A 21,260-nucleotide genomic window follows, 5' to 3' on the forward strand; every position below is an offset into this window, starting at 1 on the left:
CAAGTTGCTATTAGCCCACTGTGAAGCAGTAACCGACTGTTGCCTGGTTGCTGTCCTCATCTTTACTTAGCCATGGAACCAGCTGCGGCTAAGGCCATCCACATAAGACTTTGAGGATATAGCCTTGGATACAACTCGCAGAAAGTCAAGTTGCTCTTACTACCTTTTCTACAACTCATTCGCTGTCTGTTTCTTTTACAGCAGAGCAATTCAAAGATGCTGTCTTTAGATAGGTGAATGATGTAACTAAGTACTGTAATAATTTACAAATTATCAAGGTCCAATTTTTGAAAGAATATTGGTCTACAGCAATTCAGTGAGAACTGCTCATACATTTCTGGATCGAAGACTAGTTCAACCTGTCCAGGGCACAATGAAGGCAATCTGTAAGTACTCATGTGGGGTGGCTGTACAGTTGTTGTTGTGGGTATAAAGCTTTTGTTACCATTCTGTGTTTGGTGAGAACTTGTAGCACCACTCCATGACAATTACGAGAATTATGAACATTTTCTTGAAAGAGTCTAATATTCTCATGGCCCTTACAGTACAGTGCAAAATATAACATAGGAGCTGCGGGAAGGTGGAAGACTCGTGCCACTTATGATGATGTCCACGGCAGGCAACAGAATTTCAATCATTCTGATGACCAGTTTTAAGTAGAAAACTGGCAAGTAATAGTGAGGAACATAAATAAAGTGTATATAGCAGCTGCCACAGGTGACCTTGGTGGGGAGGAGGTGCACTCAGTGGGGGAACAAGATTGCTGAATAGCTTGGTTGGGCAGCTGATGGGAAGTTCTATTGAACTTTGTAAGAATGGAGACACTAATGAGTGGGGGAGACATTCCTGCCCCACTGAGTGTGTCTGAAGAGTCACCTGACTTGCACCCCAGTTATTATTATGACATAACTGATGGATTAAATGCTGCTGGTACTATTGGGATAGTGTGACAGTTTGACAAAAAGCAACTGACTGGAACAGGAACAATAAGAAGTAAAAATTCGTTGATGTGGCAAGTGTGAGGACTTCAGGCTCCAGAACAGTATATGAAAGACTGCAAGGAAGCAAGCACTTCTGAACTGCAAGGGAGAGAATTCAAACAAGAATGTTCATTACAAAAGCACAAGAGTGCCTCTGGACAGCACTAATATGATTTATAAATTCGTATTTGATGGGGATGCCAAATATGACTGCCATCAAGGTTGGACAGCACTCATGCAGTGTGCTTTTAGACTCCCACACTCAATGGTGAATAGGAAGAGCAAAGAAAGAAATTCGATGCCTGTGACTGAGTTGGGTAAAAAAAAAAGCCAAAATAAAAGAGTTGTTTTGTGGGGGAGAGCTGGTGCCCATTTCAGCTGATGTCAATCCGATTGTAAAAGTAGCAGTAGGTTGCTTAGAAAGTGAGGTACTGGTTGACAGCTGTTCACAGATTTCAGTGACTTCACCTAGCAAAATGAACACAGTACTACTGCTGACCTGTAACGTTAAAATTTTTGGTGCTACAGGGATGGTGTCCAAAAACAATCCAACATGAAGTCAAACTACTCTTGCAATTCAAAGTTGTGGTCACAGAATTGCACATGTTAGAGAATTCAGAAACTGTGTTAACATGATCATAGGTATCAATTCTTTAATATAAATTGTTGTGATGTAAATGTCAAGTGGTGTTGTATAATAATGTACATGCAGTGCTAATGTTGGTAATACGCACCTGTGTGTGGTTTTTCTGTATATTGTTGTTCTTGTTGTACGTACTTTGTGTTGAACCGGTACCTAATAAACCATATGTATTTCCAATCATCATCATCATCATCATCGTCATCATTTAAGACTGATTATGCTTTTCAGCGTTCAGTCTGGAGCATAGCCCCCCCTTATAAAATTCCTCCATGATCCCCTATTCAGTGCTAACATTGGTGCCTCTTCTGATGTTAAATCTATTACTTCAAAATCATTCTTAACCGAATCCAGGTACCTTCTCCTTGGTCTGCCCCAACTCCTCCTACCCTCTACTGCTGAATCCATGAGTCTCTTGGGTAACCTTGCTTCTCCCATGTGTGTAACGTGACCCCACCATCTAAGCCTGTTCGCCCTGACTGCTACATCTATAGAGTTCATTCCCAGTTTTTCTTTGATTTCCTCATTGTGGACACCCTCCTGCCATTGTTCCCATCTACTAGTACCTGCAATCATCCTAGCTACTTTCATATCCGTAACCTAAACCTTGTTGATTAGGTAACCTGAATCCACCCAGCTTTCGCTCCCGTACAACAAAGTTGGTCGAAAGATTGAACGGTGCACAGATAACTTAGTCTTGGTACTGACTTCCTTCTTGTAGAAGAGAGTAGATCGTAGCTGAGCGCTCACTGCATTAGCTTTGCTACACCTCGCTTCCAGTTCTTTCACTATGTTGCCATCCTGTGAGAATATGCATCCTAAGTACTTGAAACCGTCCACCTGTTCTAACTTTGTTCCTTCTATTTGGCACTCAATTCGTTTATATTTCTTTCCCACTGACATTACTTTCGTTTTGGAGATGCTAATCTTCATACCATAGTCCTTACATTTCTGATCTAGCTCTGAAATATTACTTTGCAAACTTTCAATCGAATCTGCCATCACAACTAAGTCATCCGCATATGCAAGACTGCTTATTTTGTGTTCACATATCTTAATCTCACCCAGCCAGTCTATTGTTTTCAACATATGATCCATAAATAATATGAACAACAGTGGAGACAGGTTGCAGCCTTGTCTTACCCCTGAAACTACTCTGAACCATGAACTCAATTTACCATCAACTCTAACTGCTGCCTGACTATCCATGTAAAGACCTTTAATTGCTTGCCAAAGTTTGCCTCCTATTCCATAATCTTGTAGAACAGACAATAACTTCCTCCTAGGAACCCGGTCATATGCCTTTTCTAGATGTATAAAGCATAGATACAATTTCCTGTTCCACTCATAACACTTCTCCATTATTTGCTGTAAGCTAAAGATCTGGTCCTGACAACCTCTAAGAGGCCTAAACTCACACTGATTTTCATCCAATTGGTCCTCAACTAATACTCGCACTTTCCTTTCAACAATACCTGAGAAGACTTTACCCATAACGCTGATTAAAGAGATATCTCTATAGTTGTTACAATCTTTTCTGTTTCCATGTTTAAAGATTGGTGTGATTACTGCTTTTGTGCAGTCTGATGGAACCTGTCCCGACTCCCAGGCCATTTCAACTATCCTGTGTAGCCATTTAAAACCTGACATTCCACTGAATTTGATGAGTTCCGACTTAATTTCATCCACCCCAGCTGCTTTATTGCACTGCAATCTATTGACCATTTTTTCCACTTCCTCAAATGTGATCCTATTTCCATCATCATTCCTATCCCATTCTACCTCTAAATCTGAAACATTACTGATCGCATTTTCACCTACATTGAGCAACTCTTCAAAAAATTCCCTCCATCTGCCCAAGGCATCCACAGGATTCACCAGCAGTTTTCCTGACCTGTCCAAAATACTTGTCATTTCCTTCTTACCTCCCTTTCGAAGACTGCTGATTACACTCCAGAATGGTTTTCCAGCAGCTTGACCCATAGCGTCCAACCTGTTTCCAAAGTCTTCCCACAATTTCTTCTTGGATGCTGCAATTATCTGTTTGGCTTTGTTTCTTTCTTCAACATAATTTTCTCTGTCTACCTGGGTTCTGGTTTGTAGCCATTTTTGATACGCCTTCTTTTTCCTTTTACAGGCTGCCTTGACTGTATCATTCCACCAAGCTGTTTGCTTCATCCTACTTTTACACACTGCTGTTCCAAGACATTCTTTAGCCACTTCTAGTACTGTGTCCCTGTACCTTGTCCATTCCTTTTCCAATGACTGTAATTGACTACATTCAACTAACTGGCACCTTTCTGAGACCGCTGCTATGTACTTGTGCCTGATTTCCTTATCCTGAAGTTTCTCCACTCTTATCCTCCTACATATGGACCTGACCTCCTGCACTTTCGGCCTCACAATCCCAATTTCACTGCAGATTAAATAATGATCAGTGTCATCAAAGAATTCCCTGAATACACGTGTGTCCCTCACAGCCTTCCTGAATTCCTGATCTGTTATTATATAGTCAATGACAGATCTGGTTCCCCTGCATTCTCAAGTATACCGGTGAATGTTCTTATGTTTAAAAAAGGAGTTTGTGATTACTAAGCCCATACTGGCACAGAAATCCAAGAGTTGTTTCCCGTTCCTGTTGGCCTCCATATCCTCTCCAAATTTACCCATAACCTTTTCATACCCTTCTGTTCGATTTCCAATCTGGCGTTAAAATCACCCATGAGCAGAACACTGTCCTTGTCCTTTACTCTAACAACTACATCACTGAGTGCCTCATAAAAACTATCCATCTTATCTTGATCTGCCCCTTCACAATGCGAATATACTGACACAATCCTAATTTTCTTGCTAGACACTGTCAAATCTATCCACATCAGTCGTTTGTTTACGTACCTTATTGCAACTATGCTAGGTTCCATTTCTTCCCTGATGTAAAGCCCTACACCCCATTGTGCTATTCCTGCTTTGACTCCTGACAGGTAGACCTTGTATTCTCCCACTTCCTCTTCTTTCTCACCCCTTACCCGAATGTCACTAAACTAAAACTAAAACGTACTTACTTGCAGCCTCTGCCAGCTCTACCTTCTTCCCAGAGTAGCCCCCATTGATATTAATAGCTCCCCCATCTCATTACCATTTGTTTGCCAAGTCGTATCTTTGGAGTCCCTGGTTTGTCAGTTAGAGGTGGGACTCCGCCACCTCCAAAGGTCCGAGGCATTTTGCTCTGATTGTTGCCAGCATCATATTTAAAGTACCAGGGAAGCAGGTTGCTAGCCTTACTTGCCCCGAGTCCCATTGGGTTTTACCCCTAACCGCTGAGGGACTAACTGGTGGATTTAGTAGTCTTTGCCGCATGAGCACAAAGGTGACCACGACTCAGAATATGTCTGAGATGCCCAGCATTATTCCAAAGTAACTGGTATCCCGACTGACGGGATCACTTACTTGGCCACTCATACGTTGCCCGTGGTTCATGAACTAGGACATGACTACAGGAACCCACACCATGAACCGCATGTATTTCCAAATATGCAAATATTTATTTTTCTAAGAAAATCTCAGCAAGTTATGGGCCCAGGTGTGTGTTAAAAGGACACTTGTACAAAAATAATAACGTAGCTCTGTGCAAAAGGTTTTTAAAGTTATCTCCAAGAAGACATTTTTGAAGTTGTTAATTCCATGCAACCACGATGGATTCAATGAGAATTATCAACATCGGAGTTGTGGAAGGCAAAACAAATTGGAACATTTGGAAATACAAAATAAGTATTTGTCTATGAGGAATTCCTGGTGCACTTGATGTTGTGGAAGGCAGGACAGTGAAACCTAGTATTATTTCAGAAAGTGCTACCGTTGAACAAAGGGCGATCTATAAAAGTGCTTTAGAAGCTTTTAACAAAGTAGACAGCAACGCTCTACTTGTTTTGACTACAAATATGTTGGAAAAAACTTAACAGAAAATAATGCATCTAAATACAGCGTATGAAGTGTGGACAGAATCACACAAAATATTTGATGGTGTCTCTGAAGACAAAGTGTACAACCTTTGTTTGCAGTTCTTTAGTTACAAAAAGGCTCCTGAAGATGATATTGTGACACATATTTCCTAACAGAAATATTTGTGGAGTGAATTGAAACCAGAAATGACCAAAGATATCGTAAATAATTCAGAAATGCCTGATTTGTCTTTTATTTGTAAAATATAAGGAACACTACCAGAAGACTATTTTTTGTTTAAATCTAGTTGGATGCTAACATATAGAGATGACAGAACAATTGATAATTTAACAAATCAATTGTGTGCATATGAAAAAGCTCTGAGTACAAAGGAGGGTGATTTTAGTAAACAAGAAGCCCTCACTACAGACTCATCAAGGCTGTCATTTCAGCAAGTAAATCCAACAGGGAAAAAGAAATTAATATGTAATTACTGCAAGAAACCTAACCATACAATTAAAGTGTGCAGAAAGTGGGCAGCGGATGGCAAACCTCCAAAACCAGCTACCACAGATACAAATATGCTACTTCTTGCTATGACATCTTCTGTGATGAACTCTGAATGTAGAAATGATGACTGGTATATAGACAATGGTGCAACAAGTCATATTACAAATGACAGGAATTGTTTCAAAACATTTCAGCCTTTTCTAACAAAACAGTCAGTTACTACAGCTAATGGTGACATAATTGAAGCAATTGGAAAAAGGTTCAATAGACATTAAAGCAGCAGTTGGAGGAAAATGGAACAGAATTACCTTGACAGATGTATGGTATGTACCTCAGATTCACAACAATCTATTATCTGTTCTTGCAATAAAGGATAAACATCCAGAAAGTAAATTCACATCAACTGCAGAAATTTGTCATCTTAAGATTGATAATGTTACTAGATTGGCAGTTGTCTGTGATTGCTTTGCAGGCCGTTTTAAACTTGCTGTAAGAAATGTGAAACCTAGCTCCCTCAGCGCAGTTAATACCACTAGCAGAGACAATATGTTGCAGCTTTATCATGAAACATTTGGAAACCAGAACAAGCCGCCATGTGAAGTCTGTACTTTGTAGCGAGTTAAATAATGAGGTGGAAATGGACAGTGAAATTTTTAAGGCTGTATTTATGTCAAGGCTCTTCGTTTGCCATTTGGCAACAGAAAGAGGACAGCAGAACCAGGTGAACTTATTCACGCTGATGTATGTGGTCCGTTTCAAGTACCTTCTGTGTCAGGGCACTGGTATTTTGTTCTTTTCAAAGATGATTGTACAAAGTTTAGGGCAACATATTTCATGCAAGAAAAGTCTGGAGTTGCAGAAAAGTTAAGGCAGTTAATAGCTGAAGCAAAAGCTGCTGGACATACCATCAAGGAACTTCTGAGTGATAATGGGAAAGAATTTGACAACAAACAAGCAAAAGAGATTCTTCACAAAGAGGGTGTAATTCAACGCCTCACAATGCCTTACACTCCAGAACAAAATGGGTGCAGTGAAAGAGAGGACTGCACAGTTGTGGAAACTGCCAGGGCCATAATGCATGCACATGCAAACATTCCACAGAAACTTTGGGCAGAGATGGTGAACACCACAACCTACATTCTAAACCGAAAAGGGCCTTCCAGTATTCCAGGAACATATTCATATGAATTGTGGTATGGAAGGAAGCCTAGCCTGAAACATCCGCAGGTGATAGGCTCCACTTGCTATGCTCATATTCCAAAACAACAGAGGAGGAACATGGACCGAAAAGCACTGAAATGTGTCCTTATTGAATATGATCACAATGAGGGTTACAGAATTTATTGTGGAGAGGTGTGCACACTCATTAGGTCATGAGATGTCATCTTCGAGGAGAGGCCACTGAAGAGTGAGAAAAGTTCAACTCTTCCAGTGAATGTTTTCAGTCATCAGGATCCAGTACCTCAGACTGAAGACCAATGGTATTGATAGTGAGAGTGAAGAGGATGGCAGTTCCTTGGATGTAGATGAAGACCCTCAGGAGGAAGATCAGGAAGACACAAGTGCAGAAGTTTTACCATGTCTGTGTGATCGGTTAACCCTCAGACCTCCACAAAAGTTTAATGATTATGTAATGAACCTCTCAATATCTTTCCAAGAACCAGAAACATACAGCGATGCCATGAAGTCTGTTCAAAACGATTTCTGGAAGGAAGTTATGGATTCTGAAATAAAAGCTCTTCAAGAAAATGAAATGAGGGATGTGGTTGACCTACCATATGCAAAGATGTCCATTCGTAATAGATCAGTGTATAAATTCAAACAAATGCTGATGGCTCAGTCAATAAATTCAAGGCAAGATTGGTGATTAAGAGTTATACACAGCAGAGAGGAGTTGACTATGAGCAGACATTCAGAGCACGTTCAGAGCACTGCTAAGTGTTGCTGCAAGGGAGAGCATGAAACTTTTACAAATTGATGTTTCAACAGCTTTTCTTTATATTGATTTAAAAGAAACCATTTATATGCAACAACCTCAAGGATGTGATGATGGGTCTGGGAGAGTATGTTGCTTGAAGAAAAGTCCATACAGACTGAAACAGGCTCTGCATTGCTGTAATTAGAAGTACAGTAATCATCTCACTAAACTGGGCTTTCTGAGGAGTGAAGCTGATCCATGTCTTTTTGTGAGACAGTAAGGCTGTAAGAAAATATTCCTTGTGCTTTATGTTGATGATGGTCTGATTGCAGCTCACAGTGAACAGGAATTTGAAGACATTATCAGTGATTTAAGAGAAGAGTTTAAATTTACTTCAGTGCCTGCATCATTTTTCTTAGGTCTGGAAATTGATCAACAAGAACGTGGAACTGTATGTGCAAGTCAGACTCATTACACAGGAAAACACCAGAGCGTTTCAACATGAAGAACTGCAAGGCTGTACCTACACCCATTATAAATGACAATGATACAGAAGAAAGTCCTTGCAACTCTGAATTTCCATACAGCCAAGCTGTTGGAGTACTGATGTTTCTGATGTGTGGGAGACGTCCTGACATTGCATATGCTGTCAGTGTTGTATCATGAAATCAACAGATTGTGATGTAGTGAAAGTTAAAAGAATCTTACAATACCTGAGAGGCACAACAAATTATGGACTTTTATATAAAAACAATTCTAGGAAGCAGGTTTTAGAGTGTTATAGTGATGCTGACCACATTGGTGGTGATCTTGGCTCTGGGCTCTCAACATCTGGTGTCCTTTGTCTGTACTCTGGGGTACCCATCACCTGGATTAGTCAAAGGCAATCTTCTGCTGCCATATCCACAACTGAAGCTGAGGTTGTGGCTGCCAGTGAAGCTGCTCGGGAAATTGTCTGGATCAAGAAGCTTCTGACAGAATTGGACCAATTGGAGGCAACACCAGTTCTGGAGGTTGACAATGAAGCTGCTATCTGGCTTGCCCAGAATCCCAAGTTTCACTGAAGAACGAAGCATACTCATATAAGGCATTTCTTTGTTTGTGAACTATTTAGTGCTTATGAAATCATAGTTGCAAAAGTAGATACTGTAGAACAACTTGCTGATATACTAAAAAAGCCTCTGTTTTCGATTAGATATCAGTATTTATGTAATAAGATTAGACTTTGCAAATTATTAAATAAGGGAGAGTGTTAATGTATTTTACATCTTTGGTGTTCTTTAATAACTAAAGTCAGTATTTCATGTTCAGTGGTTAGTAATATGCACCTGTGTGTGGTTTCTCTGTATGTTGCTGTCGTTGTTGTACGTGCTTTGTGTTGAACCAGTAACTAATAAACCATGTGTATTTCCAAGTATGCAAATATTCGTTTTCTAACAAAATATCAGCATGCAGGAAAAGGCAGTCATCAGATCAGCGTAGTTAAACACTGTCAGAGTGAGCTAGAACTTGGACGGTCTGTTGAGCGCTGTTGGTAAGTGGGGTGTACTCAGCCCTTGTGAGGCAAACTGAGGAGCTACTTGTTGGAGAAGTAGCAGCTCCGGTCATGTAAACTGACTAATGGTCAGGAGTGCGATGTGCTGACCACATGCCCCTCCACATCCATATTCATTGATGCCTGTGGGCTGAGGATGACAAGGCGCCCATTTTGGTACCACTAGAACTTCATAGCACCTGTTCATGCTGAGTTTACTTAGGAAAAGGCAGTAGTAACATAATTTTTTTAGTAAAAGGAGCCATTTCTGGGAAATTTTGAACTTCCAAGTAGGACCAAAGGTTGTACCAAAAAAGAAGTATGAAATATAAGTTATATAAGTTTATATTGTTTTGGAGTTCAAAGGGAAGCAGAAAAAAGATGTAAGAGTTATCCTCTGGAAGGAGGACCAGAAACAGATCCGTTAAAAAGGGTATGAGGTTTCCTGCTCTGTGGGAAACTTCACAATGAGGCGACTGTGCGTACTTGAGCTGGGTAGAACAATGCATTCTTTCCTTCTTCTATTCTCTTCCTCTTTTGTTTAATATATTGTTGATAATCTTCAGTATGTGCATATAGACAACTGAAGTGGGGAAGTCATTAAAATGGCAAGAGAATATGTGAAGTAAGTCAATGGTTGGATACAGGATATCATGAAGATATCATGATAAACGTAAAATCCCAAAAGTAGAACAGTGTGAATAGAGTTTTGAAATACAGAGAAAATAACATGGGGGACATGAAGTGAAAACAAGACAAAATTCTGGGTAAATCACAACATTGGAAGTAACACTCTGATATACAAGTATGAACAGTGTTTTTATGGTTTAAGTAAAATAGGTTACAAGAGGAATAAATATAATACAAATGTTACTTGGAACTAAAGTAACAGTGCGGAATGTGTAATATATACAATTGCAAGGATCTGATGTTAAGAAGATGAGTGATTTGTGACACAGACAGGTGTGTGACCTGTATATTTTATGTGATTGGCTAAGGAAATAAGAGACTGAGCAGTGTGGAGCACCAGAATAGGTGGACTCAGGAGTGTAAATATAAAAAGATCTAGTGATTGAGTAAATGTAGCAAATGCAATCAAGAAAGTATCATTTTCAGTCTATGAAAAACAAAAAAGTACATTAATGGACAGCGAAAAAAGTCTATGGAGTCATGAGTGGTATTCCTTGGACAGAGTAAATAATAATGAGCAATAATGGTAAGCTTCCATCACTAAAGTCATGACTAAAATTATTCTGAAAGTATTTGGAAAATGCAGCATAACAAATTAATCTGTGTGTAGTTAGAAAACAACCTTTGTTACATGGTGTGGAAAATGGTACCATTCAGGTGTCATTGTGAGGCTTATATTCTGAGATATATGAACCTAGCTCACATCTTGAGAAAGAGGGCTCTGGAGTAGTAATTGAAGTGGACCATGGTGTTGATGAGAAAGAAGGTGTCATGGCAGACATGGCGGACAGCAATACTCTCTTTTGTCCCATGCCTAGGGTTACATCTCAAGGTGGAGGATCATAATCACTTACCTCATATCTTATAGGTTAACACACCAGCACTAGCATGTGAAATTGTGTGGTGAAGTTAGATGCGAAGTGTTAAGTGGTACGACAAAGTAACTGTGATAACACTACATACATAGCATAAAGAGATACTCTTACTGAAATATGTTGTATTGGAATTAACTGGTGTTACTATCAGTGCATGTTTTCTTAAGATATACAGGGTGATTCAAAAATGCATGTAAATATTTCAAGGGTGTATTTGTGAGGTAAATATAAGACAAAAATGTTCTATACAATTTTTTCCATACTTGGCTTATTACAGAGTTATGAACAAAACAGGATAATACATTCAATACAACGTAAGGTATTTAATTCCCAGAGTTCACAGTTTAATTACAGTGCATTTGGACTAACAACGCAAACTGATAAATAAACGTGACGTAACAAACTGAAACAATTCCTCGCGAACACTGTATTAATTTAGGTCCTGTTGATTGAACTACAGCAATGCACAATAACTAAGGAAAATTGAAGCATTTTACAGACTGTACTGTACTGTACTGTATTTGCACAAATCTTAATGCAATGCATGTTCAAAATGCTGTCCCTGAACTTGCAGACAGACCCGTGCTCGTCGCATCAATGATCTCTGCACATTACACAGTCCGTTCAACTCTCCACGAATAATTTCACAACCACCTTCAATTCTTTGTTGTAGCACTTCTCTGTTCGGTACTGCAGAAGAATACACCAATGTCTTTAGTCGGCCCCATAAATAAAAGTCTAAAGGGTTCAGGTCAGGTGATCTGGCTGGCCAAGCAATTGGTCCTCCGCGACCTATCCATCGATGTGGATACGCAGAATTGAGGTACGCCCTTACGTTGCGGCTTTAATGGGCGGGAGCACCATCGTGCATAAACCACATGGTGGCTCGTGTTGCAAGAGGGACATCCTGTAACAATCCAAACAATTCTCCCTCCAAAAATTCGCAGTACGCGTGCCCATTCAGCCTTGGAGGCAGAAAATGAGGTCCGAGTAAGTAATTCCCCACAATACCACACCAAATGTTTATGGAGAATTGATGTTGATATCCACGCACAATTCTCGCGCCAGGATTCTCGACAGCCCACTGGTGCATATTATGCGAATTGATTACACCCGCACGAGTAAACATGGCCTCATCTGTGAATAATATCCGCCGAATGAACATTGGATCATTCAAATGACGCTCTTGTAACCACTGGCAGAATTGCTGACGGCGAGGATAGTCTTCAGGTGTCAATTCGTGCACTTTTTGCAGGTGAAATGGATGCAACTGTTGTCTCCGAAGCAGCCGCCATACAGTAGATTGTGGAAGTCGTACAGCTGCACTAATTTGTCTCGTACTGATAGATGGATCTTGGTCTACCAGGTCCAAAACATGTTCCTCGACGTTCACTGCATGCTCAAGTGGTCGACCTGAATGTGCCCCAGTACGAATGCCATACTCCCGCATACGTCTGTCCACAGATACAAACGTCTGATGACTTGGTAACCGTCTTCCTGGAAACAGCTCACTGTACCTTCGTCTTGCTGCAAGTGCATTTCCATCTGCTGCACCATACACAAGGTGCATATCAGCATACTCACTGTTTGAGTACATCATGTGCACGAAACCTTTAGCCTTCCGACGATGAATGAACGACAGGACGTACTTTTCCGTTACCAACAACATCAGCGCCATCTTCCGTACAGTAGGAGTAAACATCACGTGCAAACAAAAACAAACACTATTCATGCAGTTTCGAATCAACTGTTGGGAGATACGTATGTGAATTACGTACCAGAATATGGCATCCTGCTGCTTGCACTGCCGTCGTTTTGATACGGACATGACTTTCGTATTTAACGATAACTCTGGAATTAAACGTTTATGAAAAAACATTTATAGAACATTTTTGTGTTATATTTACCTCACAAATACACCCTTAAAATATTTACATGCATTTTTGAATCACCCTGTATAGTGTTAAATGTTGGGGGGTGTTCTAAAAACTGGTAAGACTTGGTAAAGGAAATGAAAATGCCAGAATTGAAGGCTGTGAACAGTTGGGGCCAGGAGAAAATGTGAGAAAGTAAAATATACCTACATGATGTAGAAATAAAGGAAAGAGAAGTTTATCATGTACCGATATTCAGAGCTCATAGAAGTTTCAAAAACAATGTGAGAAGATTGAGACATGGCAGTGGTAGATTCTTCCACTTTGCATGCTCAGCAAACTCATAGCTAATCTCTCGATAAATTAAAATAATGAAGGAGAGTGATAAGTATATGCAGTCACAGGATGATGGGCATACAATTTGATTACAGTAAGTTTTGTGAAAACATGCTTTGTGATTTGAGAGTTAGATCTCAAGATATATCAGTTTCAACTAAGCACTGACATTAGAATTTGTAGGACCACCTGAAGGCAAGAAGCTACCATTGTTGCATAGGGAGGAAAGGGAGGGGGAAGGGGGGACAAGGGCACCACGCCATTAGAGCTGGCAGGAGAGCATAGTTGCTGAAAGTTTCTGGAGAGCTGACATAAGGTTTCGCTAAGGCACAAACAATTAGTAAGACTGAATTTCTGAGGACAGATATCCCTTGGAAATTAGTGAATAGATGAGTCCAAGGAAAGGACAATCAAGGAAAGAAAAATAGTACATCCGAAAAATGCATTTTAAGACAGTAAAAATGAAACGAAAATTTTTCAGAGAGTTTTGCTAAAGAGTATCAAATGGGTCTGAGCACTATGGGACTTAACATCTATGGTCATCAGTCCCCTAGAATTTAGAACTACTTAAACCTAACTAACCTAAGGACATCACACAACACCCAGCCATCACGAGGCAGAGTAAATCCCTGACCCCGCCGGGAAACGAACCCGGGAACCCGGGCGTGGAAAGCGAGAACGCTACCGCACGACCACGAGATGCAGTCTAAAGAGTATCCACTGGAGAAAACAATATAGGACACTGCAGTTTTGATAGACAAATAACTGATAAAGTAGCTTGTCTGCTGTCACAGCAGCCTCATATGTTCTAAGTAAGACAGACAGGCCATTGAATGGAAGAAAATGTCTTGGGGCTTGGCTGATGTCGGACCTACTTCAGACTGTAATCTGCCTTGGTTACATCATCCACATAGGCAGTCTTTTTAGTTGCCGTTTCAATGTTTATTTTTCCTGGTGGCAATATCTACAGACTTAGATGGAGGTAGTTTAAGAGAACAAAGCATATGGGAGGCCATACATCATGACTCAACCAACTGTCGGTCAGTGGGTTGAGACCTTCATTGGTATACTGGCTCATTGTTGTAACAGGATGTTGACGATGGCCGTGTGGTTGAGTCCAGGTTGTTAGTGTGATTTTTGTTCTGAAGAAATCATGTGATTTTATTAAAGGCAGAGTCCAAAACTTTCCTAAGAGCCACATGGCACAACATCAAAGGGATTTTAAGGTTATCTATGAGTAACTAAATACGACACAATGGGATCGTTTTGTATCCACATTAGTTTGTCTCCCAAACTCCCTGAATTCAGATAAGTACTGTTCTCAATTTTGGATAAATGTTGTGCATTCTTAATGTCAACCTCATTGGCAAGTAAGGGGCCTCAACAAAATGGTTGATTTTATCACATAGTCTGTTCTTTCTGTGTTGGTACACTGACCCTTTTCCGAGTGTTATTGTAGTCATGCAAGATTCAGTGATGTGTGCAGACTGGAGTGCAGCATAAAAAGAACTGCCTCATAGGTAGGGATTGTGTTGCTGGACTTAAGGCATGTAGTCTCTTAACGTAGGTCTATGATAAAATGAAATTCTGCACTCCTGTTAGATTGTCAATTACCGTCACATGCAAGTTGTTCCATATTATGTTACCGTACTGTGTATTGTCTTGGTTGTTTCTCTCTGTGCAGTCCAGTGTACTTATTTATATTAACATCAAATTGATAAAATATGTTCACAAAATAACCGAGAGAAGGTCAGTTTTTAGTTCTTAACAAGCATGAAACAAAAATTTGTTTAATTCACATACTGTGTAAATTCTCTTATGTCTGTAAATAAGTAAAAATCTGTTCTTATTTTTAAACACACCCAGTGTTACATTAAACTAGTTGAAACTGCTGAAATTTTCCTGTTTGTAAAAGTTAACTTCTTGAAAACTAGCAGTCATAAAGCTTTGGGCAGCGGAAATGATAACAGTGGGATATGACAATGCCAAGCTCCAAATGGTGCACTGGAGGCGATACCAGTGCAGCATGCTAGTTGTCAGCAGCCAACTGCTTTAAACTTGACCATATATGCCTTCTTGCCTCTATACACCCAAGATCCATATAGCATGTAGGAAGGTAGGAGATGAGGTACTGTTGGAAATGGACCTATGAGGGGCCATCATGAGTTGTGCTTGCATAGCTGAGTCAGTAGAGCACTTGCCCACAAATGACAAAAGTTCCAGGTTCACGTACTGGTCTGGCACACAGCCTTACTCCACAGGAACTCTCAGATCAGTTCTTGCTCTCCTGCACAGTGAGAATTCATTATGTCCTTTCCAAGGCAGGCCATTCTCACATGTGTCATAAGGCCTATAACATCTATCCCTCAAATAATAGTTACCAATAGGTGCTGACGTAAAGAAGAAATTGGTGCAGGAACAGCTCTTCATTGTGTCATTGTGCCCCTCATCAATAGTACTCCATGTCCCAATATATGAGGTATATATTATTCAACTGTATGTTTTAAACGTAATCTCACTGTGTCACTACATTTACACAATTAAGGTTGCTGGGAACAAAACATGAGACAAACCTGAGCAGTATACAATAAAAGCATATGGGTGATACAGCAAGAATGCATTTATGCATGTTGACATCAGCAAATACTACAGGACAACTTTGGCAGTTTCTTTACAAGCCTTTAAGATTTTCCACAGTAGATGCATTAGCTTTGCTGTGAATGTATTTATTGTAGAACATTTGACAAAGGCAACTGGAACAGCATGCAAAAGAAAATACTCTGTAATGAGTCACTAGATACCAATGATTGCTTATATCAAAACACTCACTGGATAAAACTCATTGATCTTTGGAAACTTGTCAGCATAGACAGGATTCAAACCACCTAATTGTGTTTCATTGGAGAGCTGGTCACAGAGGCCATGATAATAATTAAGAATCTATTCTCTGCAAAATGGGTTTTTATTATTTCAGAGCCTCATTGCTCACTATTTTTTTAATGAGACAGAAATTAGCATCATCAACAATTTTACAAACATTGATTGTTTGATTTTTATTAATGCACACCACTGTTGCTTCTCTGAGGCTTTGCAGAAATGCAGTGTCTGCCATAGACAGAAGTCATATTGGATGTGGTATACAATGAAATTAGTTAAGGCTATCACTTCTCTGAGAGACAGATGTGCTTGTCTTGCACTGAATGACTTTTGAAATTTCTTACATGGTTATGCATTCAGAGTTAATGCCCTACACCGATGCTAACAGCATGCATCCCAGTAAAAGCAATGCATTCATGTGTGAAGTCACATAAAGTTGATACCCTATTAGTGTCATTTTGATCTGGGGCATGGAATTTGGGATTCTGGTCTGCTACTCATTTTGTTTACTTAGTAGCATTTCACTTGCAATTGCTGGAATTTCCAACACTTAATGCAACATACAGAGCTGAGAGAGATCACGGAAAAACAATGTAGGATACACTAGATGCTGAAGAAAGATACCTTGAAACAAAGGCAAATGCTTTTACTTGAGGTTGACAGATGAAGTGAATGTGTCATTGCTTACTAGGCCATTCATTCTTTTCATTGTGTTTATACTTGCTGTACTGAAATAAAACTTTCACAGTTGTGAAACAACTTGAGGTGCTCATAAACAACAAAAGTAGATGAGAAATTGACACTGCACACTTATTGAAAATTAACTATCAAATTATTAAGTTCTATTTGTGCTTGCACAGGTTAAGATGAACATTAAAGATTAGCTGGAAAGCTTCTACTTTATGGGAAAAAACCATTGTTAATACCACAGTTCTCTTATTACTGCTTCTTGCTTTGAATTTACAGAATTCTAGTTATAATTATCACAGAACAAATCTGCTTTCAAGTAACACTTTTAATCACTTTTTCGCAGAAGAAGCTGACTTGCACTGTGGTGTAGTGGTTATTATACTAAACTATTGAATGGGGGGTGCTGAGTTCAAAACTCACCTGCAGTATACCATTTCAATTTCTATATTCAGTTTGAGTACATTCTAGAAGTATCCACAAATGTCAAGAATCATCGTACTGGAATGTTCTATATATGTGTGTGTGTGCGAGTGTATACCTGTCCCTTTTTTCCCCCTAAGGTAAGTCTTTCCGCTCCCGGGATTGGAATGACTCCTTATCCTCTTCCTTAAAACCCACATCCTTTTGTCTTTCCCTCTCCTTCCCTCTTTCCTGATCAAGCAACCGTGGCTTGCGAAAGCTTGAATTTTGTGTGTGTGTTTGTGTTTGTTAGTGTCTCTATCAACATACCAATGCTTTCATTTGGTAAGTTACATTGTATGTGTTTTGGCCAAAGGCTCTGTGCTCTTGTACATGCAAGTGCTGAATAAATCTTCTTTAAGTGAAGTAAGTGTCCATCATTCATCTAAGTACACCTTCTTCTACATGACATTATTCTGCTGGAGATGCTGGGTATTGGAACTTGTGACGACACAGTTGCTCCCATCAGGCCACAACAGAGCCACTGTTAATGTGGCGAGAAACCTGAGTGTGGGCCATATTCAACAGATTGCAATCTACCGGAGACAGAAGAAGAAGAGGATATTACAATGACAGCGACTGTGTGCCACCACATGAGACATCCTTCTGGGTTCTCTGGTGACAATGGCCAAGATCCAAACAAGTGGCTGAAGGTATATGAGCATTTGGCCAAATTTAACAAATGGGATAACACTGTGTGTTTGGCTAACGTATTTTTCTACTTGGAGGGCACTGCCAAGCAGTGGTATGAGAACAACGAGGAGAAGTTAACAAGCTGCGAAGTATTCCGGGTGGAACTGCGCAAGTATTTCAGTGACACACAGTGACAGAAAGGCAAGGCTGATGATAAATTAAAGTGCAGGGCACAGCATCCACAAGAAACTACTGCATCCTACATTCAAGACAGCTTCGAGCTGTGTAAAATAGTGGATCCTAGAATGAAGGAGGAAGATAAGGTTGCACATATCATGAAGGGTGTTGCTGAGGACATGTATCAAGCCCTACTCCTGAAGGAGGTTTCGACAGCAGACGACTTTATAAAATGGTGCCAGTATATTGAGACAATGCATCAAAAAAGAATTACATGCAAGAAGTTTGAACGGCCAGATTAGCACTGTAGACTATCAACCAATAAGCCAGAGAGCATACCATGTGTCAGCAACTGAACGTCAAATAATTTGCGATGAGATAGAGAAAATGACGAAAAACGACTTCATTCAACCTTCGCAGAGCCCATGGTCATCACCAGTGGCCCTTGTCAGGAAGAAGGATGGCAGTTGGTGCTTTTGTGTTGATTACAGGAAGCTTAATAAGATAACTAAAAAGAACGTTTACCCTCTTCCAAAAATTGATGATACACTAGATGGTCTGAAGGAGGCTAAGTTTTTCTCAACCATGGACATGTACCCGGGATACTGGCATATTGAAGTAGATAAGCCTGATCATCAGAAAACTGCATTCATCACCCCTGAGGGCCTGTATGGGTTTAAGGTAATGCCATTTGGTTTGTGTAATGCACCAGCAACTTTTGAATGGATGATGGATAACCTTCTACGTCACCTGAAGTGGACGATTTGTCTTTGTTATTTAGATGACATTATAGTGTACTCAGAGACATGTGATGAACATATCAAAAGACTGAGGGCTGTTCGTAAGTGTCTCCAACAAGGCAGACTGAAAGTCTGTCTTTGGAGCAAAAGAAATCAAAATACTTGGACACCTAGTGTCAAACTACAGTGTGTGGCCAGACCCAGAAAAGGTGAAATCTATAATGGAATTTCCTATTCCTAAAAGTATTAGAAATGTGGGAAGCTTCCTCATATTATATTCTTATTACCATTGTTTTATCAAAGACTTTTGTATCAAAGCCAGGCCACTCCATGAGTTGTTAAAAGCTGATGCTAAATTTATCTGGGGTGATGCTCAACAAGATTCTTTCAATGTGCTGTGAAAAGTTCTGAAGACTGACCCTGTAATTGGTCTGTATGATGAGAGAGCACCTACAGAACTACACACAGATGCCAGCGGTTATGGGCTTGGTGTTGTTCTGGTGCAAATTTCGGATGGAAAAGAAAAGGTTATAGCCTACACTTCTAGGGCACTTACAAAAACTGAGAGAAACTACTCAACTACAGAAAGAGAATGACTTGCTGTGATCTGGGCCATGTGCAAATTTTGACAGTATCCCTATGGAAGGCCATTCACAGTTGTTACACACCATCATTCATTTTGTTGGTTGACAGAATCGAACAGGACGACTCCCCAGGTGGGCACCATGTTTTCAAGAGTATGACATTACCGTAGTGTACAAAAGTGGAAGAAAACACCAAGATGCAGACTGCCTCTCAAGAAACCCTGTGCAAGACCATCAAGGCTTGGTGAAGATAGTGACTGTCTCACTACACTTCAGGATCTCTCTGCTTAGCAGAAGGAGGACGCCAATATATCTCAAATTATGCTTGCCCTAAATCAGTCAGAGGATGTGAAAGGACAATTTAAGGTAGTTAATGGATTACTTTGCAAGAAAAACTTTGATCTGTTTGGAAAGAGGTGGCTACCAGTGATTCCTGAACACATGTGCTCAGATGTTCTACAGAAATTCCATGACACACCTGAGGCTGGACATTTAGGATTTGTTAAGACATATGATAGAATCCGCAAGAGATTTTTCTGGCCAGGTTTATTTAGGAGTGTCCGTCACTATGTATCGTATTGCAGAGAGTGCCAGAGGAGAAAGGAAGTTCCTCAGAAACCATCTGGCCAACTCATACCAATTCCACCAGCCGAAACACCTTACCAGCATGTTGGGATTGACCTCCTTGGATGATTTCCAACGTCTGCTAGTGGAAATAGATGGATTATTGTTTGCACTGATTATCTGACACACTATAACATTACAAAAGCTGTGAAAACAACTGAAGCATCCGAGGTAGCCAAATTCATTGTGGAAGACACTGTATTAAAACATGGTGACCCAAGGTCATTAATTACAGATCGAGGGAAAGTTTTTCAATCGAATCTTGTGACAGAGATAAGCCGTCAGTAACATTAATCATCACATGATGACTGCCTACCATCCGCAAACTAATGGGCTTACTGAATGCCTTAATAAGACCTTGGACAACATGCTATCATTGTTTGTTAATGTTGAGCAGAGCAGCTGGGAGGGGGTGCTACCTTTCATGATGTTTGCCTACAACACCGCAAAACAAGACACCAAAGGATTTACGCCATTTTTCCTGGTGCATGGGCGTGAGGCGACTATGACAATGGACATTGTGTCTCCATTACATCTTATGGTGTGGACGATGACCACATCAGCCACCTGTTAACCAGAGCTGAGGAAGCTTGGCAGTTAGCTCAACTCTGCATGTTGGAGGCTCAAGAAAATGATCGCTGAAGGTATGATGTGAGCTACCGCCCTGTTGTCTACCAGCCTGCTGACCTCGTTTGGATCTTCACTCTGGTTCAGAAGGTTGGTCTCTCTGAGAAGCTCCTCAGGCCCTAATTTGGACCTTATAATGTTGTAAGACAGTTGTCTGATGTTACTTAAGTTGAAGATTTTGACCCCGACGCAAGATTAAGAAAGATCAGAGATACGGTCCAGGCCCTTCAAATGAAGCCCTACAAGGATCATGCTACCCAGGGTAAATTCAAAGTTCTGGTGGCAGGCAACAAGCAGAAACATGATGAACAGCAGAGTGGCAAAAGAAGTTCTAAGAAGATCACCGCCAGGGTAAGCATCAGTCATCGAGGGTCAGGGTGTGCAGTATCGATGACTCGTTCCCGGACTAGGACAACGTAACACAGAGATGCAGTTCTCTTAAGGAGGGAGCAATATCACAGAACAAGCTGAGTAGTACTGTGGTGTAGTGGTTATGGTACTAAACTGTTGAAAGGAGGGTGCTGAGTTCATAACTCATCTGGATTGTACCATT

At 40.3% G+C, this 21,260-nt stretch overlaps 1 protein-coding gene across 5 annotated transcripts in view; it reads right to left on the reverse strand.

Annotated features, from left to right (window-relative positions):
• The window catches only part of LOC126438132 (uncharacterized), a 1,198,954-nt gene that overhangs the window by 719,471 nt on the left and 458,223 nt on the right, over nucleotides 1-21,260 (reverse strand). The window lies entirely within an intron of this gene.

Source organism: Schistocerca serialis, unplaced genomic scaffold (assembly GCF_023864345.2).
Source record: "Schistocerca serialis cubense isolate TAMUIC-IGC-003099 unplaced genomic scaffold, iqSchSeri2.2 HiC_scaffold_1261, whole genome shotgun sequence".
Classification (NCBI taxonomy): domain Eukaryota; kingdom Metazoa; phylum Arthropoda; class Insecta; order Orthoptera; family Acrididae; genus Schistocerca; species Schistocerca serialis.